Source organism: Pongo abelii, chromosome 16 (genome assembly GCF_028885655.2).
Source record: "Pongo abelii isolate AG06213 chromosome 16, NHGRI_mPonAbe1-v2.0_pri, whole genome shotgun sequence".
In the NCBI taxonomy this organism is placed as follows: Eukaryota; Metazoa; Chordata; class Mammalia; order Primates; family Hominidae; genus Pongo; species Pongo abelii.
This window is the reverse complement of record NC_072001.2, coordinates 30,460,441-30,487,162: the sequence shown is the minus strand read 5'-3', so window position 1 is coordinate 30,487,162 and position 26,722 is coordinate 30,460,441. Positions and strand designations below refer to the sequence as shown.

Below are 26,722 nucleotides of genomic sequence, written 5' to 3'. Positions count from 1 at the left end.
TCATAGATTACTTTAATATAGCCATCCTTTTGACAGGTTAAAGGGAGACTGACCTAGATTCCATTGCCAGTGAGGTTTACACAAGGCCAAGAGAATAAACAGTCTTGTTCCAGGAAGATCACTAATGGGCCTTCAGGTGGGACCAGGCAGGATGGATTAAAGTTAGATGATTGATCACAGTTATTGGTCAGGCTGTTGATCAAGCTATGGGCCAAGGAGATTGGGCCTAGGGGTGTAGATGGAAAATCCAGCAGTTAATGAACCTTTAGCTATAATAGCTATAATTTTAACAAGGCTATTTTCACTCCATTATTCTGATAACTCTCCCCATATCTCAACCCATAGCAATAGGAAGAACAGGACATGTTGATAAATGCACCACTGCACTGTGGTTCCCGGGTGTGCACAGACGAGGTTTAAGGTAAATATGGTAGTGACTGATAGGAGGAGGCAAATCCCTAAGTAAGGGGTAGGTTCTTGATGGAGTAAGATGAGAATACCTATAAGCAAGGCTAGTAGACTAAGTCCTGGCAGGAAATGCATGTAGGCCTAAGGTTGCTCATCTGGCTGGGGATAAGTCTGTCTTTTTCAACAGGAATTTTAGATCTGAGAGTGGTTTAGCTGGGTACATGTGGCTTTTTTCCTTAGGTTCCATGGCTGCCTTGACCCAGGTGTGGTGTACCCAAGGCGTCACTCCCTGTAATTTTTTTTTTCGTTTTTGAACCAGAGTCTCATTTCGTTGCCCAGGCTGGAGTGCAGTGGTGTGATATCGGCTCACTTCAACCTCCACCTCATATGCTCAATGGATCCTCCCACCTCAGCCCTCCAAGTAGCTAGGACTACAGGCATGCGCTACCATGCCTGGCTAATTTTTTTGTATTTTTAGTAGAGACGGGAGTTTCACCATGTTACCCAGGCTGGTCTTGAACTCTTAAGCTCAAGTGATCTGCCTGCCTCGGCTTCCCAAAGTGCTAGGATTACAGGCATGAGCCACCGTGCCCGGCCAACTCCCTGTAATTTTAAGGCAGAATTTTTTTGTGAGAACCACAAAAATGGTTCTCACATTTTTGTGAGGACCAAATGGGCCCTTCCATTTACGTTCTAAATGATTGTGGTTCCCCTTCTCTCTAGGTTTTTAAGTAAACCCAATCCCTGGGTTGGAAAGGATGGAGGATTATGTCAGACAGCGAAAGTAATGATTGATTTACATAGGCCTGAAGGGCCTTCATTACTTCTCCAATTTGGGTCGCATACCATATTTTTTCTCCATAGCTCTGAGGACCTCCTGGTCACCTAGCCAGACTTGGACCCATTGGCCATATATCAGCTTGTAAGGGCTCAGTTTGATCTTTCTTTATGGAGCTATTCTTATTCTTGACAGTGCCATGGAGAGTAATGAAATCCATGGGAGATGAGTTTTCTGGCATAATTTAATGAAAGTTCTTTCAAGGGTCTGGCTAGCCCACTGTACTGGAAGACTGTGGTCTCCATCGGACATGTGAGCACCATTTTATTTCTAGGCCCCAAGAAGTACTCTCAGTAATGGAAAATATGAACGCTGGTCTGGTATCACTTGGATTGACTGAGGTAACCTGAATCTGGGAACAATTTCCTTTAACTGCACCTTTGCTACCTCACGTGCCATCTCAGTGAGGGTGGCAAAAAGTTCTACTCATCCAGAAAAGCTATCAGTGAGGACCAGGAGGTACCAAGGCTCTGGACATAACTGTGGAATCAATTTGTCAATATTTCCCTGGTTATCTACTTTGGTACTGGACCAGCTGAATGGCCCCCTCTGCTCCCCCGCGGGGTGGATGTTAGGGTTATTAACATAGCAGGTGGAGCAAGTCTCAACCGCCTCTTTGATTAGCTCCCTGAAGTTTGGGACAGTCATGCTCTGGAAAAGTCAGTTACACATGGCCTCCTGACAAAAGTGAGCATTTGTATGGGCTTTTTAACAGCCTGCAATGCAACTGCTTCTGGGAAAAGTTGTCCATGAGGGTTGATTAACCCTCCTGGATGGTAAGACTTTTGGTATATCCCCATTTGGAGGCCGTTTCCCATTCCTTTCGAGAGTAAATCGGAGTAAAAAAGTAGGATTGGCATGGGTGGAAGGAAAAAGTGGCATTTGACAAGTGACCTTCCCTAAAGCCACATGATTTGACAGGAGATCAGCTTTATTATTTTCTTTAACCACCTCAACAGCGCCCTTCTGGTGGCTGTAGCAATGGATTACTGCCACCTAGGCTTGTTTATTACAGATGCAAATAGCATCTTGCTGGATGAGCACCAGCTTCTGCAACCCCACTGAGAAGGACCATAGCATATTCTGCCCTCCACTGTCCCTCCAGCATATACTGTGCCCATCAGTGAAGATCTACTGCCCATCAGTAGAATTTTTAACAGGTTCACTTTTGTGGTCTGGTCTACTAGGGTACACTTCCTCCATCACCCCTAAGCAGTCGTGAGATAAGTGACTATCTTCATATGGAAAGAGGATGTCTGGTTTCAAGATGTTACACACCTTCAAAGTTAGGTGGGTCCGCCAGGTGCGGTGGCTCACACCTGTAATCCCAGCACTTTGGGAGGCCGAGGCAGGCAGATCACTTGAAGTCAGGAGTTCAAGACCAGCCTGGCCAACAGGGCGAAACACTGTCTCTACTAAAAATACAAAAAATTAGCCAGGTGTGGGGGTGTGTGCCTGTAGTCCTGGATACTCAGGTGGCTGAGGCAGGAGCATCGTTCAAACCTGAAAGGTGGAGGCTGCAGTGAGCCGAGATGGCGCCACTACAGTCCAGCCTGGGTGACACTGTGAGACTCCGTCTCAAAAAAGAAAAAAGTTATGAGGGTTATCAACAAGCATTATGTGTTACTGGAGAGCCCTGCCTGGGGACAATCATTCTGTCCCCCCTTTCTTTTATGAGGGTCTGGGTATTGGGGAGTCCAGATGGTTACGGATTGCTCAAAGGTTAACTTCTCTGTCTCTTTTAAATGTAGGGCAGTGGCTGCCACTGACCAAAGGCAAGGAGGAGTGGTGGAAGGGGCATTTCCCAAAAGGGGAGAATCTCAAGCTGGAAAGAAAATAGGCATGCATGTCCTTTGCTGGCCAATGTTGTTGGGCACCTGTTTCCAAGTCTCTGAGGAGGTAAGGAGGCTTCCTAAACAGGCAAGTGAACTATCTATTCCAGAGTCCTGCCACAATTGCTTTTTTTTTTTTTTTTTTTTTGAGACGGAGTCTCGCTCATTGCCCAGGCTGGAGTGCAGTGGCGCGATCTTGGCTCACTGCAAGCTCCGCCTCCCAGGTTCACGCCGTTCTTCTGCCTCAGCCTCCCGAGTAGCTGGGACTACAGGTGCCCGCCACTGTGCCCAGCTAATTTTTTGTATGTTTAGTAGAGACAGGGTTTCACCATGTTAGCCAGGATGGTCTCAATCTCCTGACCTCGTGATGCGTCCACCTCAGCCTCCCAAAGTGCTGGGATTACAGGCGTGAGCCACCGCGACCGGCCAGTTGCCATTTTTTAACCAATAAACTTGGTAGCCTGAAAAGATGGGCTCTGTCCCCATTTGGTGTCACAGACCCAATAAGGAACCGAAAGTGAGCATCAAGCAGAGCTATTCATGGCCAGGAAATGAAGAAGCAGGGACGTGGGTCACAAATCAGCTTCTCTACTAGTCGGGGGTGAGGAGGTTAAAATATAGGGTGTCAACCTAAATAAAGGGACTGGACATTAAAAGTGATAGGATAAATAGTCATGTCTTTTCCAGAAATGGGCAGTGAACTTGGAACCAGAGTGACGCCTTCGTTTTTGGCCTTCTGTGGCTTCTTGCAGTTGTTTTCATGGCGATGGTCAACTGTCATGGCGCTGGTGGAAGTGTCATTTAACACAGAAATGAAATTATAATGAAACCTGAGATCTTTTTGAAGCCATTCGGTTAGCTATCTTGGTTCCAGCCAGTTTTGGCTGGTCTAGTTACAGAGAGAACTTTGTACTGCATGTGTTTTCTTCTTCTTTTTGTAACTCTAATTTTAGGTTTAGGGGCACATATGCCGGATTATTATGTAGGTAAACTGCATGTTGTGGGGGTTTGGTGTACATATTATTTAGTTACTCAGGTAATAGGCATAGTATCCAACAGGTATTCTTTTTAAGCAGCATTCGGGTGGGGTAGAAATTCAGTTATGTCATGTAGCCATTACACTAGGTAACAATGAGGTTCACAGAGGTAAACCCACAAAGGTCAGGGAGGGCCCCTCAAGACTCTGACCCCCAGGAGCTTTTTACTCTCATGCTAGTCTAAATTCACTGTCCAGAAATTCACCAAAATTACCATTTAAGAATTCCTACCAGATTACGGCTCCAGTGGCTTCTGCTCCAGGTGTGAGATCTCAGCTGTGACTCTGTGTTCACCAGTCTCTTCAGATTTCAGGTGGCACTTTCTCCTGCAACCTCAAATCTCTGATGGGTCTAAGAAAAGTTGTTGATTTTCAGTTTTCCTCTTTTTGTAAGAATAGGAATGATGACTTCAGTGTCACTTGTAAACCAGAAGTTGACTTCCATTAAAAGAAACAAAACTAGTTGTCCTGGGGTTTACAATATACATTTAAATGTAATCTGAGTGTACTTTTAAATAATATTAGACCTCTTCACATGTCATATAAGGACTTTATGACAGTAAATTTCCAATCTCTCCCTCCCGGTATCAATTTGGATTGACTTTGTGCTATTATTGTCATATGTTTACAAATATATATAATTTTTGATAATATATGTATATATAATTTTATATATAAAATTATTTTTATATATGCTATGAACAGATAAAACATGATTACTATTTTTGCTTTAAAATGCAAGTTATGTGTCAGAATATAAAAATAAGAAAAAAAGGTTTCATTTACCTGTATTTATTCTGTTTCCAAAACTCTTACCTATTTGCCTACATTCAAATGTTTGACATTGATCATGTTCCTTCAGCGTTAAGAACTCCATTGAATGTTTCTTATTTCTTATATAGTGGGTCTTCTGTTAATCAATTTCTTCAGCTTTTGTTTTGAGAATGTCTTTTCTAACCTTCATTTTTGAAGCATTTTCTTACTATGTAAAGTAATGGAATAAAAGAATCCTGGATTGACAGTACATTTACTTTCAGCATTTAAAGACAGCACTCCATTGTCTTCTTTCCTGCGTAGTTTCTGACAAGAAATCTACTATAATTCTTATCTTTGATCCTCTGTACAGACCATGCCTATGTTCTTGCTATACCCTCACTGTATAGAATACAATGAAGAATCCGCATTTCTCTTGTGATACCTTGTGTTTAGAATACAGGCTTATTTATCATAAGGTTTTACTCAATGTCTACTCTCTACTTTGTTTTGCATTTTCCTCCTCAGCATTGAGTATTCCATTTGCACTGTTCCCTTGTAAGAATTTGTCTCTTGCAGTTCTCCCAGCTCTATTGCTCTACTACTTTTACTTAATGCTTGTTAATCTGGTTAAGGGAAGACTTGAAACCAACCCAATACCACCATAGATTGTTTTTTGGATAAACATAGAAATTGACCCCTCCGTTTTATTCGTTTTTGTTTGTTTGTTTTTTTTTTTTTGAGATGGAGTCTCGCTCTGTTGCCCAGGCTGGAGTGCAGTGGCACGATCTTGGCTCACTGCAAGCTCCGCCTCCCAGTTTCAAGCGATTCCGAGTTCAACTTTTTAAGATTCCTTGTATAAGTGAGATAATATAGTATTTGTCTTTCTGTGTTTGGCACATTTCACTTATTTTATGTTCTCTAGGTTCATCCATGTTGTTGCTAATGACAGAATTCCCTTCATTTTAAAGGCTAAATAATATTTCATTGTGTATATATACCACATTTTTTTATCCATTCATCTGTTGATGGATAATTAAGTTGATACATGGCAGTGTAGATACCTCTTAAACCTATTGATTTCATTTTCTTTGGATATATACTCAGTAGTAGCATTGCTGCATAATATGGTAGTTCTATTTTGAACTTTTTGTAGAATGTCCATACTGTTTTCTGTATGTCTGCACTAATTTACATTCCCACCGACAGTGTACAATGGTTCCCTTTTCTCCACATCATCGCCAACACTTGTTATCACTTGGATTTTCTATGAAAAACATTTTAACATATGTGGTGATATGTCATTGTGGCTTAAATTTGCATTTTCCTGATGATCGCTGATGTTGAGCATTTCTTCCTATATTTGTTGGCCATTTGTCTTCTTTTGAGAAATGTCTATTCAGATCATTTGCTCATTTTTAAATTGAGCCACTTGTTTTCTTGCTACTGAGTTAAGTTCCTTATATATTTTGGATATCCACCTCTTATTAATGTATAGTTTGCAAATACAGACAGTCCCGTCTTGTGGTGGTCCAGATTTTTCAACTTTACAGTGGTGTGAAAGCAATACACACTCTGTAGAAATCTTACTTTGAATTTTAACTTTTTGTTTGTTTGTTTGAGACAGAGTCTCACTCTGTCACCCAGGCTGGAGTGCAGTGGCGCTATCTCAGCTCACTGCAACCTCAGCCTCCTGGGTTCACACCATTCTCCTGCCTCAGCCTCCCGAGTAGCTGGGACTACAGGCGCCCGCCACCATGCCTGGCTAATTTTTTGTATATTTACTAGAGATGGGGTTTCACTGTGTTAGCCAGGATGGTCTCGATCTCCTGACCTCGTGATCTGCCCGCCTCAGCCTCCCACAGTGCTGGGATTACAGGCGTGAGCCACCGAGCCCGGCCTGAATTTTAACTTTCAATCTTTCCCCATGCTAGCAATATGTGGTACAATACTCTCACTATGCTGGGCAGTAGCAGTGAGATGCTGTTCTCATTTATCACATGATCACAAGGATTAAAAAAAAAAAACAATGCTCCACAGTGGACTGTGTTGCCAGATGATTTTGCTCAGATAATATAAGTGTTCTGCGCATGTTTAAGGTAGGTCAGTTGTATTAAATGCATTTCTTACAACATTTCCAATTTTCATTTTCAATTTACGACAGGTTTATCCAAATGTAACTCCATGATAAGTTGAGGAGCACCTGTGTTTTCTACCAATCCAGCGGTTGTCTCTTCACTCTGTTAAATTTTTCCTTTGCTGTGCAGAAGCTTTTTAGTGTGATGCAATCCCATTTGCATATTTTTGCTTTTGTTGCCTGTGCTTTTGGGGTCATGTCCAAGAAACCGTTTCCCAGACCCATGTCGTGGAGGTTTTCCTCTATGTTTTCTTCTAGTAGTTTTACATATTCAGGTCTTGTGTTTAAGTGTTTAATCCACTTCGATGTTTTTTTTGTGAAAGGGTGAGAAACGAGTCCAATTTTGTTTTCTGCGTATAGATACCTGGTTTTCTCAACACCCTTTATTGAACAGACTCTCCTTTTCCCATGTGTGGTGTTAGAAACTTTTTTGAAAATCAATTGACCATGGATGCATGTGTTTATTTCTAGGCTATCTTTTTTTTTTTTTTTTTGTATTTTTAGTAGAGACGGGGTTTCACTGTGTTAGCCAGGATTGTCCTGATCTCCTGACCTTGTGATCTGCCTGCCTCTGCCTACCAAAGCGCTGGGATTACAGGTGTGAGCCACCATGCCCGGCCTTCTAGGCTTTCTTGTTCCTTTGGCTGATGTGTCTATTTCTATGCCATGCCCTTTTGATTACTACAGATTTGTAATATATTTTGAAATCAGGTAATGTGATGCCTCCAGCTTTGTACATGCTGCTCAAGATTACTCTGGCTGCTCAAGATCTTTTGTGGTTCCGTATGAATTTGGGGATTGTTTTGTCTATTTCAGTGAAAAATGATATTGGAATTTTGATAGCAATTGCTCTAAATCTCTAGATTGCTATGGATAGTGTCCTGATATTTTAGCAACATTAATTCTTCCAATTCATGAACACAAGGGGTCTTTTCATTTATTCATGTTATCTTCAATGTCTTTTATTAATGTTTTATAGTTTATTATTTGCAAATCTGTCACATTCTGGTTGAATTTACTCCTAAGTATAATTTTTTGATGCTGTTGTAAATGGGATTGTTTTCTTAATTTTTCCTCCTGGATCGTTCTTTGTTAGTGTGCAGAAACAAGACTAATTTTTGCACATTGATTTCGTATCCTGCAACTTTACCAGATTTGTTTATTAGTTCTAAAAGTTTTTTTGGTAGCCTCTTTAAGGTTTTCTATGTATAATATTATGTCATCGGCAAACAGAGACAATTTTCTTCCTATAATATTTGAATGCCTGCCAGGCGTCGTGGGTCATGCCTGTAATCTCAGCACTTTGGGAGGCCAAGGAGGGAAGGTCACTGGAGGTCAGGAGTTCGAGACCAGCCTGGCCAAACATAGTGAAACCACCTGAAGTCAGGAGTTTCAGACCTGCCTGGCCAAACATGGTGAAACCCCATCTCTACTAAAAATGCCAAAATTAGCTGGGAGTGGTGGTCCATACCTGTAGTCCCACCTACCCAGGAGGCTGAGGCAGGAGAATCGCTTGAACCCAGGAGGCAGAGGTTACAGTGAGCTGAGATTGCTCTACTGTACTCCAGCCTGGGCAACAGAGACAGACCCTGTCTCAAAAAAACAGAAAATTGGATGCCCTTTTATTTATTTTTGTTGCTTAACTGATCTGGCTGATCCTTAGCACTCCCAACCTCCCTCCTGTGTTTTCCTGGCCCTCCCCCAGTGATAGGGCTTTATTTATGCTGTTACCCCCGTCCAGCTCCATGGATTTTCTGTGAGTGCTCAGTGGCTACAGTTTTTGTTGCCCTTTTCTCTGTAGATTTATCTGTATTTGTTACTTAGGGGATTCATGAGGTTTATGTTTATTTAGAGGCTACTGTTCCTTTACCTAGCATGAAGCTTTTTCTGGAATCTCTGGAGTGTACCCTATGAGACCTAATGGAGTTCTTTTTTCTTTTTTTTTTTTTTTTTGAGACAGAGTCTTGCTCTTTCGCCCAGGCTGGAGTGCAGTGGCGCCATCTCAGCTCACTGCAAGCTCCGCCTCCCAGGTTCAGCCATTCTCCTGCCTCACCCTCCGGGGTAGCTGGGACTACACGCCCTCCACCACTCCTGGCTAACTTTTTGTATTTTTAGTAGAGACGGGGTTTCACCATATTAGCCAGGATGGTCTCCATCTCCTGACATCATGATCCGCCCACCTCGGCATCCCAGGGTGCTGGGATTACAGGCGTGAGCCACTGCTCCTGGCCAAGACCTAATGGAGTTCCTAGAGGAACTTCTGGGACAGAAAATCCACCAAGCAGAGGCAATTCCACTCCCCACATGTTTGTGGCCCTCAGGGGCTTCCCACTGTCCTAGCTCCCATTAGTCTCTGAGCTGAAACTAGAAATTCCAGTTTGGGCCTTAATTGTGGTATTTAAACCACTTATATTTCATGTGATACTGACATGGTAAAGTTTGCATATTTCATCTTTCTATTTGTTTTCTATTTGTCCTGTCTGCTGTCTGTCCCCATCTTCCCTTTAATTCTGCTTCCTATATATTATTTTTATTATTTTCTTTTTCTCTTTACTTATTAGATATAACTCTCTATTTTAGTGGTTACTTTAGAGTTTAGAATATACGTGTTTATCTTATCACGGACTACCTTAAAATGATATTATACCACCTTATATATACCATGGATAGTTCCTAGTAATAGTATACTTTCTTTTTTTCTCCTCTGACCATTGCACTATTGTGTTCTTAGTTTTTATTTTATAAATGCTATACTCCCCTCTACAATAATTAACAATATTTGTTTTTACTGTAATTTAACTAATCAATTATATTTTCAAGACATTTAAATTTTTTGAAAAAAAAAATTCTTATCATTTCCCATGCTGTTTTTCCCTTTGCATATATCATGTTTTCACAACCTTGGCGCTATTCACACTATGGGATAAATAATTATTTTTTGATATAGGGGATTTTATACTGTTCATTGCAGTATTTTTAGCTCTATTCCTGCCCTCTACACACAGGATACATGTAACAAATCACCCTCCTCCCCAGTCATGACAGCCAAAAATAATTTCAGACATTACTAAACATACCTTGGGAGGCAAAATTGCCCCTAATTGAGAATCATTGGTGTCGCTTCATATTTCCATTTGGTATGAGTTTTCTTCTACATTAGAAGATTCTCTCTAACATTTTTAAAAATTGTAGGTGTGCTGGTAATTAATTCTTTCAGCTTAAAAAAATGAGTTGAAATTCATATAACCTAAAATTAACCATTTTAAAATGAACAACTCAATTGCATTTAGTACATTCAAAATATTATTAAACTACTACCTCTATCTAGTTCTAAAATATTTTCATCACCCTAAAATAAAACCTCTTATTAAGCAATTCCATCCCATTCCCAATGACTTGTATGAATTTACTTATTCTGGTTATTTTACATGCCTTAAATCATAGAATATGTGGACTTTGCTGTCTGGCTTCTTTCACAGATCATAATATTTTTGAGATTCCTCTCTATTATGGAATATATCAGTACTTTGTTATATTTCATGGCTTAATAATATTCCATTGTACATATACACCACCATCGATTCATTTATTGCTGGACATTGGGGTTATTTCTGAAGCCTTTTGGCTTGTGATTACTTCTGGTGTAAGTATTCATATGCAAGTATTTGTGTGAAAATTTATTTTCTCATGGTGAAGAAAAGTCACAGGATCATCTGGTGACTCTATCATCTGGTGAGGAAACGCCAGAATCTTTTTAGAAGATGGCGCACAATTTCATGCTCTCACAAGCAGCATACAAGTTGTCCAATTTTTCTGCATCCTCACCAACACATGCTAGTGGGTCCTTTTGAATGTTGCCATCCTAGAGGATGTGCAGAGTTGTCTCATTGTGGTTTTGATTTGCACTGTCCTAATGACTAATGATGTTGAACATTTTTTTCATGTGTGTATTAGCCATTTATGTTTCTTCTCTGAGGAAGTGTTAAGATCCTTCGCCCTTTTAAAAAATTGGTTATTCATCTTTATGTCATTTTGTTGTAATAGTTCTTTCTATATTCTAGGTACAAGTCCCTTATCAGAGGTATGATTTGCTTCTAATACAGATGCAGATACTCTCAACAAAATACAAGCAAGTTGAATCTAGCAATATATAAGGAATTATACACCATGACCTAGTGGGATTGATTCCAAATATGGATTGATTCCAAATATGCAAGATTCCTTCCATATTTGAAAAATCAGTAAATTAATGTAATGCACATCAAGAGACAAAAGAAAAATAATCATATAATCACCTAATACCTTGCTACTTACTTTAAACAAAGTTACCTTTTAGATCAATGATAGCTAAGAAATACAATTTTATTTTACCTTCATGTATCCCTTCTCTAACACATTTTCTTTCTTTATCTAGATCTGAGTTTCTAAGTGATTTCCTTCTTCTTGAAAAATTATTTTAACATTTTTTACAGGGGAGGTCTGCTGGTGATTAATTCCCAGTTTTTCTTCACCTGAGAAAGTCTTTATTTCTACTTCACTTTCATTATATGGATAATTGTACAGGATATAGCATTTCTTCTCTTTTCCTTTCTTGTCTTTTTTTGAGACGGGATCTCACTCTGTCGCCCAGGCTGGAGTGCAGTGGTTTGATTGTGGCTCACTACAACCTCCACCACCAAGCCTCAAGTGATCCTCCCGACTCCTCTTGAGTAGCTGGGACTGCAGGCATACAGCACCACACCCAGTTGATTTTTTGTATTTTTGGTAGAGACTGGGTTTCACCATGATGCCCAGGCTGGTCTGGAATTCCTGAGCTCTAGCAGTCTGCCCTCATCGACCTCCCAAAGTGCTGGTATTACAGGCATGAGCCACACATGGCCCTGATATAGAATTTCTGGGATATAGAATTCATTTACATATGAGTAGTTTAGTGCCTGTTCTCAATATTGGAGGTCACATCCCTAGGAGTGGAATTGCTAGATCATAGTCCATGGGCCATTCTGTTTTACTTTGGCAGGAAATGCCACACATTTCCACCATTGATTTACAAGGGTTACAGTCTCTCCACATCTTCAACACTGGTTATGTTTTTCCTTTTTTTAATTGTCACTATCCTAGTAGTATAAAGTGACATCTCATTGTGATTTTGATTTGCATTTCTCTAAAAATGAAATATTTTTAACATTGTTTCGTATGCTTATTTGTCATTCTTATAGATACTTTGGAGAACTTTCTATTCACATTATTTACCAATTCTCTTTTTCTTCCATTGAATTGTAAAGGTTCCTTGCTATGGTCTGAATATTTGTTTTCCCACCTTGATTCATATGTTAAAATTCTAATCCCCAAGATGATGGTATTAGAACATACAGCCTTTGATAGATGGTTAGGTCATGAGGATAGAACACTCAGGGAATGGGATTACTTCCATTATAAAAGAGGTCCATGAGAGCTATTCATTCCTTCCACCATGTGAGGAGGGAGCTAGAAGGCACCATCTAGGAACCAGAAAGTGAGTCCTCACCAGACGCCAAATCTGCTGATGCCTTCATACTGGACTTTTCAGTCTCCAGAACTGTGAGAAACACATTTCTATTGTTTATTAGCTATGCAGTTTATGGTATTTTGCTGTAGCAATCTACACAGACTAACACATTCATTATATATTCTGTATATTTGATCCTTATCAATGTATGATTTGCAATTTTTAATCCTTTTGCAGGTTTTTTTTAAATCACTTTCTGGCCATGGTGGGCAAAACAAATGCCAGTTTCTGCACTGCTCCATCAAGGAACTGCCTGGCAGGTTAAAACACACAGCCACCTTTTTCTTAAATATGTATCGCAAGGTCCATTTTTATTTATTTATTTTTTGAGACAGTGTCTCGCTCTGTCGCCCAGGCTGGAGTGCAGTGGCCTGATCTCAGCTCACTGCAAGCTCCGCCTCCCGGGTTCACACCATTCTCCTGCCTCAGCCTCCCGAGTAGCTGGGACTACAGGTGCCTGCCACCACGCCCGGCTAATTGTTTGTATTTTTTTGTAGAGACGGGGTTTCACCGTGTTAGCCAGGATGGTCTTGATTTCCTGACCTCCTGATCTGCCCACCTCAGCCTCCCAAAGTGTTGGGATTACAGGCGTGAGCCACCGCGCCCGGCCGCAAGGTCCATATTTTTTCCCCCAGCACCACCAGTCCACACTGGGAACACTGTCTCCATGCCTTCTGTAGATCTGGTGAGTGAGGGATGGTTTGTTGATAAGCAAAAATGCCATGATGCTTTATAACCAAAATTTAGCCATCTCTTTCTTCATTAAATAATCCACTGATTGCTGTAAGATGGTTTTTTTTTTAACTAGCTTCCAAAATTCTGAAAAAGTTGATTCAGTGTTGCCAGCCTCATTGTTGCTTCACTAAAGGGGCCAATTGTTGAGCTACTCCAGTTTCCATGAAGTCACTTCCCTCATTCAGCGTTTGTATGTGGGGAAAAAAATCTTCATTTCACCTTTTCTCTTTGAAATGTGTTTTTGCTATGTATGAAATTCTGTCTACAGTTTTTTTCTCTCTTTGAGTATTTTAACGATTTTGCTGTCTTCTCCCTTGCACTTTTGCAGTGAGCTCTCTACTACCATCCTTGTCTTTGTTGCTGTGTGTGGAATGTGTCTATTTCTCTCTGGCTACTCTTAACTTTTCTCTTTATCACTGAGTTTCAATATTTTGATTATAAGATGCTTTATTTCTTCTTTTTTTTTCATTTCTTGTTATTGGGTTCATTAGGGTTCTTGGACCCATAAGTTTACATTTTTCATCAAATTTTGACAAATTTTTACCATTACATCTTCAGTTATTTGAGGGAAATGGGTTCTTCATAAATTCTTCATAAATTGTTTTTCTCTGTGTGTTTGATTTGGAGTTTCTATTGCCATGATTTTTAATTCACTAATTTTTTCATGGAATGTTTAATCTGTCATTCCATTACACTTGATTCCATCTAGTGTAATTTCATCTCATTCATTGTAGTTTTCATGTCTGACAGTTTGGTTTTGATTTTTGAATAACTTTGATGTCTCTACTGAAAGTTTAAAACATACAGAATACAGTTATGATAGCGTTTCTAATATTATTTTTTGTGAATAATAATATATGTGTCCATTCTGGGTCAATTTTGATGTATTGATTATCTTCTTCATTAGATGCTACATTTCCTACTTCTTTGTGTTCCTGGTATTGAGTGCCAGCCATTTTGAATTTCATCTCTTCAGGACCAGTGTATTTTTTAACTTCATATTTTTGATTCACATATTCTGAGATTTAGTTCATCTGCTTAAATTTTAATATCTTTTTTTAGGCTAGACCAGAACAGTGCTCATTCTAGGGCTAATTGTTCCCCAAGATTCAGGAAAACCTTTTGATGTTACTATACCCAAAGCCTGACGAATTATGAAATTTTCCAGTATGGCTGTTGGAAAGAGACATTACTTTTAGTCTATGTTAGGCTCATACACTGTTAATTCTAATTCTTTTCTGATGGAGCTCCCTAGCCTTGAGTAGTTTCCTTTCAAGTTGCTGTTTGAACAATTGAAAATCTTGGGTGTTTTGTTTCTCAATTAATTCATCACTAACTCAGCCTCAAGCTGAAACCCTAAATAAAAACCTATTTTTTTTTCTGTGTCTATTGCAATATTTTTCTTTTTTTGGGTGGGGGGGGCGGCACGGAGTCTTGCTCTGTCGCCCAGGCTGGAGTTCAGTGGCAGGATCTCGGCTCACTGTAGGCTCCGCCTCCCAGGTTCACGCCATTCGCCCGCCTCAGCCTCCCGAGTAGCTGGGACTACAGGCGCCCACCACCACGCCTGGATAATTTTTGTATTTTTAGTAGAGACGGGGTTTCACCTTGTTAGTCATGATGGTCTCGATCTCCTGACATCGTGATCTGCTCACCTTGGCCTCCCAAAGTGCTGGGATTACAGGCATGAGCCACTGCGCCCAGCTGTCTATTGCAATATTTCTTAAGTCAAAATGACGAACACAGTTAACAAAGCAAAGATTTGTCATTACAGATTTTTAAAAATCCTTGGGAGCTTCTGAAAAGGACAACTGTCCTATTATCCTTACATTTGGTTTTGTTTTCCAGCTGGAATGCACATTTAGGAACATTAGATCTCACAGTGCATTTTGGAACTCAATGCCAAAGAATAGCATCATTCACCTTTCAGTGATTGCCCCCACCTCACCAGTGTTTCTTACTCAGTGAAACTGGCTTTCTTACCAATTATCTCTACCATTAGTTTCGGTTCTGCTCAGCACAATTTATTGTATAGACAATATGTGAGAGTTAAGTCAGGGTATTCCATCTCTATGTATCTTGCCACTAGCCACCTATGGATTAATGTCACCCTGAAGCCAAATGAAGAATGGCAAACTCAGGGGTAACTTTATTTTGATGATAGTGAGCTTGGGTTCTGCCTTTTTCATATGAATAAAATATTTTATGAATAAATACCATATATACATAAATTCACAAAAACACACATATATCACTCTAGTTCTGAAATATTTCCTGTCAACGAGAAGTAGTTGGACCATTCTTTTTCTAAGTTGAGGCTTCCAAATACTGCTGAATTTTTCTCTTTATTCCTCTGAAATTCTGCTTCTACAAACAGCAATAATGACCAGATTAGGGGTTATGTAGGTGGAAAGCCCACAGGTCAAACCAACTCCCTGGGTAACAGAACAAGGGATTCTTAAGTAATTTGTTTACATTACTAAATAATCTGCCTCCTTATACACTCTAAAGTAGCAAAAATGGAGCCGATTCTTCCCACTTTAACTTGTTCTATGCATCTCAAACAAGCCTTGTCCACCTTTATTCCACATTTAATTTGCCAAACCTTGATGCTGTTCTGATTACTAGACCTTGCAGACTCCATAAATTCTATCGAAATATAATTTTTAATTATTTTACAAAGTGCTGTTTACTAATTTTCTTTCATTTTAAAATTTTAAGTGATCTTCAAATAATGCAATGATAAACATCTCCATAAATAAATTATTGTCTAAAGTCCAATTGTTTTTTCTTTTTTTTTCAGACAGAGTCTTGCACTGTTGCCCAGGCTGGAGTGCAATGGCATGATCTCGGCTCACTGCACCCTCTGCCTCCAGGGTTCAGGTGATTCTCCTGCCTCAGCCTCCCAAGTAGCTGGGATTACAGGCACACGCCACCACACCCAGCTAATTTTTTTATGTTTTAGTAGAGACAGGGTTTCACTGTGTTTCCAAGTCTGGTCTCAAACTCCTGATCTCAGGCAATCCACCCACCTCCGGCCTCCCAAAGTGCTAGGATTACAGGTGTGAGCCACTATGCCCAGCCCTGATTGTTGTCTTTTTTTTTTTTTTTTAGAATTTTAAGATTGGTTTATTTCATTTAGTAAAAGGCATTTAAGTTTCCTTCTTGTCTCTTCATGGCTTGATAGCTAATTTCTTTTCATTGCTGAAAAATATTCTATTGCCTGATGTACCCCAACTTTTTCTCTATTCATCCTACTGAAGGCCTTCTTGGTTGCATCCAACTTTTGACAATTGAGGATAACACTCCAATAATAAACATCCATGTAATAGCTTTTGTGTGAGCGTAAGTTTTCAGTTCATTTGGGTAAACGCTAAAGAATGCAATGACTGGATCTTATGTTTATTTTGTAAGAAACCACAATTCCAAGGGAGCTGTACTATTTTTCATTCTCATTCCCAATGAATGAGAGTTTCTGTTGTTCCACATCCTCACCACCATTTGGTGTTGTCAGTGTTTTGGATTTTGGCCATTCTAAAATATGTGTAGTGGGATATCAGTACTGTTTTAATTTGAAATTCCTAATTGCATATAATGTTGAACATCTTTTCAAATGCTTGCCATCTGTACAGTTTTTGATGATATATCTGTTCAGGTATTTTGCATGTTTCTTTTATCCATTGGTTTGTTTTGTTTTTTTTTTTTTCAAGTTACCTTAGTTTATTATTTTATTTTTTTTCTATTTATTTATTATTATTATACTTTAGGTTTTAGGGTACATGTGTGCAATGTGCAGGTTAGTTACATATGTATACATGTGCCATGCTGGTGCGCTGCACCCACTAACTCGTCATCTAGCATTAGGTATATCTCCCAATGCTATCCCTCCCCCCTCCCCCCACCCCACAACAGTCCCCAGAGTGTGATGTTCCCCTTCCTGTGTCCATGTGTTCTCATTGTTCAATTCTCACCTATGAGTGAGAATATGTGGTGTTTGGTTTTTTTATTCTTGCGATAGTTTACTTAGAATGATGATTTCCAGTTTCATCCATGTCCCTACAAAGGACATGAACTCTTCATTTTTTATGGCTGCATAGTATTCCATGGTGTATATGTGCCACATTTTCTTAATCCAGTCTACCATTGTTGGACATTTGGGTTGGTTCCAAGTCTTTGCTATTGTGAACAATGCCGCAATAAATATACATGTGCATGTGTCTTTATAGCAGCATGATTTATAGTCCTTTGGGTATATACCCAGTAATGGGATGGCTGGGTCAAATGGTATTTCTAGTTCTAGATCCCTGAGGAATCGCCACACTGATATCCACAATGGTTGAACTAGTTTACAGTCCCACCAACAGTGTAAAAGTGTTCCTATTTCTCCACATCCTCTCCAGCACCTGTTGTTTCCTGACTTTTTAATGATTGCCATTCTAACTGGTGTGAGATGGTATCTCATTGTGGTTTTGATTTGCATTTCTCTGATGGCCAGTGATGATGAGCATTTTTTCATGTGTTTTTTGCCTGCATAAATATCTTCTTTTGAGAAGTGTCTGTTCATGTCCCTCACCCACTTTTTGATGGGGTTGTTTGTTTTTTTCTTGTAAATTTGTTTGAGTTCATTGTAGATTCTGGATATTAGCCCTTTGTCAGATGAGTAGGTTGCGAAAATTTTCTCCCATTTTGTAGGTTGCCTGTTCACTCTGATGGTAGTTTCTTTTGCTGTGCAGAAGCTCTTTAGTTTAATTAGATCCCATTTGTCAATTTTGGCTTTTGTTGCCATTGCTTTTGGTGTTTTAGACATGAAGTCCTCGCCCATGCCTATGTCCTGAATGGTAATGCCTAGGTTTTCTTCTAGGGTTTTTATGGTTTTAGGTCTAACGTTTAAGTCTTTAATCCATCTTGAATTGATTTTTGTATAAGGTGTAAGGAAGGGATCCAGTTTCAGCTTTCTACATATGGCTAACCAGTTTTCCCAGTACCATTTATTAAATAGGGAATCCTTTCCCCATTGCTTGTTTTTGCCAGGTTTGTCAAGGATCAGATAGTTGTAGATGTGTGGCGTTATTTCTGAGTGCTCTGTTCTGTTCCATTGATCTATATCTCTGTTTTGGTACCAGTACCATGCTGTTTTGGTTACTGTAGCCTTGTAGTATAGTTTGAAGTCAGGTAGTGTGATGCCTCCAGCTTTGTTCTTTTGGCTTAGGATTGACTTGGTGATGCGGGCTCTTTTTTGGTTCCATATGAACTTTAAAGTAGTTTTTTCCAATTCTGTAAAGAAATTCATTGGTAGCTTGATGGGGATGGCATTGAATCTGTAAATTACCTTGGGCAGTACGGCCATTTTCATGATATTGATTCTTCCTACCATGAGCATGGAATGTTCTTCCATTTGTTTGTATCCTCTTTTATTTCCTTGAGCAGTGGTTTGTAGTTCTCCTTGAAGAGGTCCTTCACGTCCCTTGTAAGTTGGATTCCTAGGTATTTTATTCTCTTTGAAGCAATTGTGAATGGGAGTTCACTCATGATTTGGCTCTCTGTTTGTCTGTTATTGGTGTATAAGAATGCTTGTGATTTTTGTACATTGATTTTGTATCCTGAGACTTCGCTGAAGTTGCTTATCAGCTTAAGGAGATTTTGGGCTGAGACAATGGGGTTTTCTAGATATACTATCATGTCATCTGCAAACAGGGACAATTTGACTTCCTCTTTTCCTAATTGAATACCCATTATTTCCTTCTCCTGCCTAATTGCCCTGGCCAGAACTTCCAACACTATGTTGAATAGGAGTGGTGAGAGAGGGCATCCCTGTCTTGTGCCAGTTTTCAAAGGGAATGCTTCCAGTTTTTGCCCATTCAGTATGATATTGGCTGTTGGTCTGTCATAGATAGCTCTTATTATTTCGAGATACGTCCCATCAATACCTAATTTATTGAGAGTTTTTAGCATGAAGGGTTGTTGAATTTTGTCAAAGGCCTTTTCTGCATCTATTGAGATAATCATGTGGTTTTTGTCTTTGGTTCTGTTTATATGCTGGATTACATTAATTGATTTGCATATATTGAACCAGCCTTGCCTCCCAGGGATGAAGCCCACTTGATCATGGTGGATAAGCTTTTTGATGTGCTGCTGGATTTGGTTTGCCAGTATTTTATTGAGTATTTTTGCATCAATGTTCATGAAAGATATTGGTCTAAAATTCTCTTTTTTGGTTGTGTCTCTGCCCGGCTTTGGTATCAGGATGATGCTGGCCTCATAAAATGAGTTAGGGAGGATTCCCTCTTTTTCTATTGATTGGAATAGTTTCAGAAGGAATGGTACCAGTTCCTCCTTGTACGTACCTCTGGTAGAATTCGGCTGTGAATCCATCTGGTCCTGGACTTTTTTTGCTTGGTAAGCTATTGATTATTGCCACAATTTCAGCTCCTGTTATTGGTCTATTCAGAGATTCAACTTCTTCCTGTTTTAGTCTTGGGAGGGTGTATGTGTCGAGGAATTTATCCATTTTTTCTAGATTTTCTAGTTTATTTGCATAGAGGTGTTTGTAGTATTCTCTGATGGTAGTTTGTATTTCTGTGGGATCGGTGGTGATATCCCCTTTATCATTTTTTATTGCATCTATTTGATTCTTCTCTCTTTTTTTCTTTATTAGTCTTGCTAGCAGTCTATCAATTTTGTTGATCCTTTCAAAAAACCAGCTCCTGGATTCCTTAATTTTTTGAAGGGTTTTTTCTGTCTCTATTTCCTTCAGTTCTGCTCTGATTTTAGTTATTTCTTGCCTTCTGCTAGCTTTTGAACGTGTTTGCTCTTGCTTTTCTAGTTCTTTTAATTGTGATGTTAGGGTGTCAATTTTGGATCTTTCCTGCTTTCTCTTGTGGGCATTTAGTGCTATAAATTTCCCTCTACACACTACTTTGAATGCATCCCAGAGATTCTGGTATGTTGTGTCTTGGTTCTCGTTGGTTTCAAAGAACATCTTTATTTCTGCCTTCATTTCGTTATGTACCCAGTAGTCATTCAGGAGCAGGTTGTTCAGTTTCCATGTAGTTGAGCGGTTTTGAGTGAGATTCTTAATCCTGAGTTCTAGCTTGATTGCACTGTGATCTGAGAGATAGTTTGTTATAATTTCTGTTCTTTCACATTTGCTGAGGAGATCTTTACTTCCAAGTATGTGGTCAATTTTGGAATAGGTGTGGTGTGGTGCTGAAAAGAATGTATATTCTGTTGATTTGGAGTGGAGAGTTCTGTAGATGTCTATTAGGTCCGATTGGTGCAGAGCTGAGTTCAGTTCCTGGGTATCCTTGTTGACTTTCTGTCTTGTTGATCTGTCTAATGTTGACAGTGGGGTGTTAAAGTCTCCCATTATTAATGTGTGGGAGTCTAAGTCTCTTTGTACGTCACTCAGGACTTGCTTTATGAATCTGGGTTCTCCTGTATTGGGTGCATATATATTTAGGATAGTTAGCTCTTCTTGTTGAATTGATCCCTTTACCATTATGTAGTGGCCTTCTTTGTCTCTTTTGATCTTTGTTGGTTTAAAGTCTGTTTTATCACAGACTAGGATTGCAACCCCTGCCTTTTTTTGCTTTCCATTTGCTTAGTAGATCTTCCTCCATCCTTTTATTTTGAGCCTATGTGTGTCTCTGCATGTGAGATGGGTTTCCTGAATACAGCACACTGATGGGTCTTGACTCTTTATCCAATTTGCCAGTCTGTGTCTTTTAATTGGAGCACTTAGTCCATTTACATTTAAAGTTAATATTGTTATGTGTGAATTTGATCCTGTCATTATGATGTTAGCTGGTTATTTTGCTCGTTAGTTGATGCAGTCTCTTCCTAGTCTCGATGGTCTTTACATTTTGGCATGATTTTGCAGCGGCTGGTACCGGTTGTTCCTTTCCATGTTTAGAGCTTCCTTCAGGCGCTCTTTTAGGGTAGGCCTGGTGGTGACAAAATCTCTCAGCATTTGCTTATCTGTAAGGTATTTTATTTCTCCTTCACTTATGAAGCTTAGTTTGGCTGGATATGAAATTCTGGGTTGAAAATTCTTTTCTTTAAGAATGTTGAATATTGGCCCCCACTCTCTTCTGGCTTGTAGAGTTTCTGCCAAGAGATCCGCTGTTAGTCTGATGGGCTTCCCTTTGAGGGTAACTCAACCTTTCTCTGTGGCTGCCCTTAACATGTTTTTCCTCCATTTCAACTTTGGTGAATCTGACAATTATGTGTCTTGGAGTTGCTCTTCTCGAGGAGTATCTTTGTGGTGTTCTCTGTATTTCCTGAATCTGAATGTTGGCCTGCCTTGCTAGATTGGGGAAGTTCTCCTGGATAATATCCTGCAGAGTGTTTTCCAACTTGGTTCCATTCTCCCCGTCACTTTCAGGTACACCAATCAGACGTAGATTTGGTCTTTTCACATAGTCCCATATTTCTTGGAGGCTTTGCTCATTTCTTTTCATTCTTTTTTCTCTAAACTTCCCTTCTCGCTTCATTTCATTCATTTCATCTCCCATCGCTGATACCCTTTCTTCCAGTTGATCGCACCGGCTCCTGAGGCTTCTGCATTCTTCACGTAGTTCTCGAGCCTTGGTTTTCAGCTTCATCAGCTCCTTTAAGCACTTCTCTGTATTGGTTATTCTAGTTTTACATTCTTCTAAATTTTTTTCAAAGTTTTCAACTTCTTTGCCTTTGGTTTGAGTATCCTCCCGTAGCTCGGAGTAATTTGATCGTCTGAAGCCTTCTTCTCTCAGCTGGTCAAAGTCATTCTCCGTCCAGCTTTGTTCTGTTGCTGGTGAGGAACTGCGTTCCTTTGGAGGAGGAGAGGCGCTCTGCTTTTTAGAGTTTCCAGTTTTTCTGCTCTGTTTTTTCCCCATCTTTGTGGTTTTATCTACTTTTGGTCTTTGATGATGGTGATGTACAGATGGGTTTTTGGTGTGGATGTCCTTTCTGATTGTTAGTTTTCCTTCTAACAGACAGGACCCTCAGCTGCAGGTCTGTTGGAGTACCCGGCCATGTGAGGTGTCAGTCTGCCCCTGCTGGGGGGTGCCTCCCAGTTAGGCTGCTCGGGGGTCAGGGGTCAGGGACCCACTTGAGGAGGCAGTCTGCCTGTTCTCAGATCTCCAGCTGCGTGCTGGGAGAACCACTGCTCTCTTCAAAGCTGTCAGATAGGGACATTTAAGTCTGCAGAGGTTACTGCTGTCTTTTTGTTTGTCTGTGCCCTGCCCCCAGAGGTGGAGCCTACAGAGGCAGGCAGGCAGGCCTCCTTGAGCTCCTGGAGGTGGTGGGCTCCACCCAGTTCGACCTTGCAGGCTGCTTTGTTTACCTAAGCAAGCCTGGGCAATGGCGGGCGCCCCTCCCCCAGCCTCGCTGCCGCCTTGCAGTTTGATCTCAGACTGCTGTGCTAGCAATCAGGGAGACTCCGTGGGCGTAGGACCCTCTGAGCCAGGTGCGGGATATGATCTCCCGGTGCGCCGTTTTTTAAGCCTGTCGGAAAAGCGCAGTATTCGGGTGGGAGTGACCCGATTTTCCAGGTGCCTTCTGTCACCCCTTTCTTTGACTAGGAAAGGGAACTCCCTGACCCCTTGCGCTTCCCGAGTGAGGCAATGCCTCGCCCTTCTTCGGCTCGCGCAGGGTGCGCGCACCCACTGACCTGCGCCCACTGTCTGGCACTCCCTAGTGAGATGAACCCGGTACCTCAGATGGAAATGCAGAAATCACCCGTCTTCTGCGTAGCTCACGCTGGGGGCTGTAGACCAGAGCTGTTCCTATTCGGCCATCTTGGCTCCTCCGGTTTGTTTTCTTATTCTGATTGTTGTCTTAATGCCAATTCCTGAATGTGAATGTGAATTTCTAAAAAAAAAAACAACGGCATTTTTAATGTACTTGCTAGGATTTGCCTAATTAGTTCCCGGTGGTAAAGGTGCAAAATATATGTTGTCTCACCATCTTTGCAGTACATATGTTTTTAACATTTTTTGACAGTTGATATGTGGAAATGGCATGCCATTCTGCAGTTCTGAATTTGCATAACTATTAGGAAGCGCAAACTGTTTTTCTTATATTTACTATTTATATTTTTGGTATATATTGTTTGTGTCTTTGCCCATTTATAAGAATGTTTATGTTCTTTATTTTAAAAACTGTTTCCTTATAAATTCAAAATATATTGTTAGAATATAAATAATTGAGAGAACACAGATGTAGAAGAACAGAAATTACTCCAGTAATTCCGTTTCCATTTATATCACCACAATTTAGTTTATATATTTTTCCAACAATGTTGTGCCTGTGTATACTTTGGAAAAAATAATCGGATCATATATTTGTATTTTTATACTACTTTTCTTTTCTTTTTTTTTTTTTTTTGAGATGGAGTCTCGCTCTGTCACCCAGGCTGGAGTGCAGTGGCACAATCTCAGCTCACTGCAAGCTCTGCCTCCCAGGTTCACACCATTCTCCTGCCTCAGCCTCCCTAGTAGCTGGGACTACAGGCGCCCACCACCACGCCTGGCTAATTTTTTGTATTTTTAGTAGAGACGTGGTTTCACCATGTTAGCCAGGATGGTCTCGATCTCCTGACCTCATGATCTGCCCACCTCAGCCTCCCAAAGTGCTGGGATTACAGGCGTGAGCCACTGTGCCCAGCCTATACTACTTTTCAAATTGAATCTTTTCAAGTCAATATCTCAGACACTTTAAGCAATGCTCAATTATCTATCATGTTAGCTAGGCAGAGATTCTTTAAAAGATTTCTTATGGATAGACATTTAGGATTTTTTCCAATTTTTGCTAGTATTTATCCCCACAATATACATTCTTATTTCTGAACACTTATTGTACACAGTCCTAGACAAGGAATTGCTGTGTTACATAATACAATTATATTTTATTTTGTGACATATTGCCAGATTGCCTTCACATATATTTCTACAAACCTGGAGATCCCCTCAGTCTGGAGATCCCCGCAGCTCACTGATGCCCACTTCTCCACACGTCAACACTGCATACAATGAGGTTGGTCAACTCATAATGTATGTCTCTCGTGTCTTTCTAAATTACTTTTAAAAGGGATATTCCCTGTGCTTTCCATGTCTTTTACTTATTGATAAGGTATAGATAGTAACCACATATGGTATGGGGTAACCTCTCTCCTTTTCTTTTCTTTTTTTTCTTTTGAGAGGGAGTCTTGCTCTGTCGCCCAGGCTGGAGTGCAGTGGCGTGATCTCAGCTCACTACAACCTCTGCCTCCTGGGTTCAAGTGATCCTCCCGCCTCAGCCTCCAGAATAGCTGGGATTACAGGCCAGCGCCACCACGCCTGGCTAATTGTTTGTATTTTCAGTAGAGATGGGGTTTCACCGTGTTGGCCAGGCTAGTCAGGAACTCCTGGGCCTTGTGATTGATCCTTCTGCCTCGGCCTTCTAAAGTGCTGGGATTACAGGCGTGAGCCACCGTGCCCAGCCTCCTTTCTTAATTTTTATCTGCTAATCGTATTGCTATTTTTTGTGTAGAATGGTATTTATAAATCAAGTTAATTTCTTGTGACTGATTCTACTTTTTAGCATATAGTTAGCCTTCTCTAGCTTACGCTTTCAGCTCAGTTATAAATTTAGGCCAGTAATGCATACCTTGAACAATAGTCCATCCTTCAGAGTCATTGTCTTGGGCAGAGTCCTCGGTTAGTACCTCTGGAAACCCTGAGTGCATGTGAGAGGTGAAGCAGTGCTACTGGCTGGATTCACTCGAGAGCCCACTCAACAGAGCAATGCAGCTTACTGAGTTTCAATTAATTTTTATAAAGATATTTTATGTAAAATATATAGTTTTTTATGAAATTTGGAAAATATAGAAAATAAACAAAACATTTTTATAACCCCCATGGTGCGAATCCGATAACTTTGGATTTTGGAGAATTTTCCTGTAGTCATCTTTGCCACATCTGTTTGGTGTGCTGCAGTGCCTGTTTTTCTGTCTTTTTTTGTTTTTTTCATCAGCTGCTCATCACACATTCCACACTGCAATGCAGCTCCTGCTTCCTGTGACCCTGTCTAAGTTGTCTTATAGCATATTCTCCTGGTCTGCTCCCCCAACACCAGTCTCTACCCAGGGAGAGACTGTAGAGTTCGGTTCCCGGACTTGTGGTTTCTTCTGCTATTTGGAGAGGGGAGATAAATTTACCTTTGAATATTCTGTTAGACTCACCACCATCTCTCATTACTTGTCAACTCCACCCATTTATTCCCAATAAACAATTAAAAGGTGAACCTAACCTCCTCTCTCTTCTTTAATTTGAAAGGTTACTCATGAATTGTAATCCCTATATACCTGTTAACTATTAACCTTCCAAGGGGAACCAATACTGCAAACCCTAATCTCATAGCAAAATCACTAGCATGGAGAAGACCAAAAATGTTTAGAAATGTTTAACACCAACCAAAAATGTTTAACACCACCGCCCCTGCTCCCCACCAAAAAGAAAGAAGAAAAAGAAGAAAGAAGAGGGAAGATGGAAGAAAGGAAGGGAGGAATTAAAGAAAAAGAAAGAAAGGAAGAAGAAGGAGAAGAAAGAAGAAGGAGAAGAAAGAAGAAAAAGAGAAGAAGAAAAGAAGAAGAAAGAAGAAGGGAAGAAGAAAGAATAAAAGAAGCAAAGAGAAGTTGATTTTCAGATTTAATTCAGGTCTGTGTATCCTATCATTCTTTCCCAGGCACTGGGAATGTAATTCAGGGTATAAGTTAGGGCCCGTTCTCTGGTAGGAGTTCAAGAATGATCTCCCACAGTCTCCCTGTGTGACCGGGGCAGGGTACCTAACCCTTTCCACTTCAGTCATCTCCTCTTTAAAATGAGGATACTGATGAAAAAATATCTCATATGCTACATAAAAATATGACAAGAGGTAATTGCCTGGGTCTGATTAAGTAATTTGTAAACAGTACCTAATACTATTATTTCAAATTATTCCAATAGTCCGAAGGCCCATGTAACATTTACTTTCTGTATTTTGGGATTTTTTTTTGTGTGGTTGTTGTTTATTGATTTTGTTTTTGTTTTTTAGTTGTTTTGTTCCTGAGGAAAAGGAATCATTTTTCTTTTTTTTTCAGATATGATCTTTCTATACAAAAATTATATATATAGTTATATATATGTAGTTTTGTACAGAAATTATATATAATAATATGTAATTTTTTGTACAGGAAGACTATATATATACACACACACACACACACACACACACAAAGTAACGTCAATTTTTCCTTTTTCTTTATCCCCGCATCCTCTGCCTTGGTTTAGAATTTCATCACCTCTCATTTACGCTATTTCAGAAGCCTGGTAACCCGTCTCCCTGGCAACGGTTTCCACTCTACTCATTGCCTAAGGACTGATTTCCTTCTCTCATTCCATTCCCTCCCACTCTTCCATCTTCCTGATCAAATGAATTTCAATGC

The 26,722-nt window shown here is 40.1% G+C and overlaps 1 long non-coding RNA gene across 1 annotated transcript in view; it reads left to right on the top strand.

The window, feature by feature from the left end:
* The first annotated feature begins 4,265 nt into the window (after positions 1-4,265).
* Positions 4,266-26,722, top strand: part of LOC129050428 (uncharacterized) — a 45,352-nt gene continuing 22,895 nt past the window's right edge. Inside the window, exon 1 of the long non-coding RNA XR_008514066.2 lies at positions 4,266-4,428. This is a non-coding gene — a long non-coding RNA (uncharacterized LOC129050428). The remainder of the gene's footprint in view (positions 4,429-26,722) is intronic.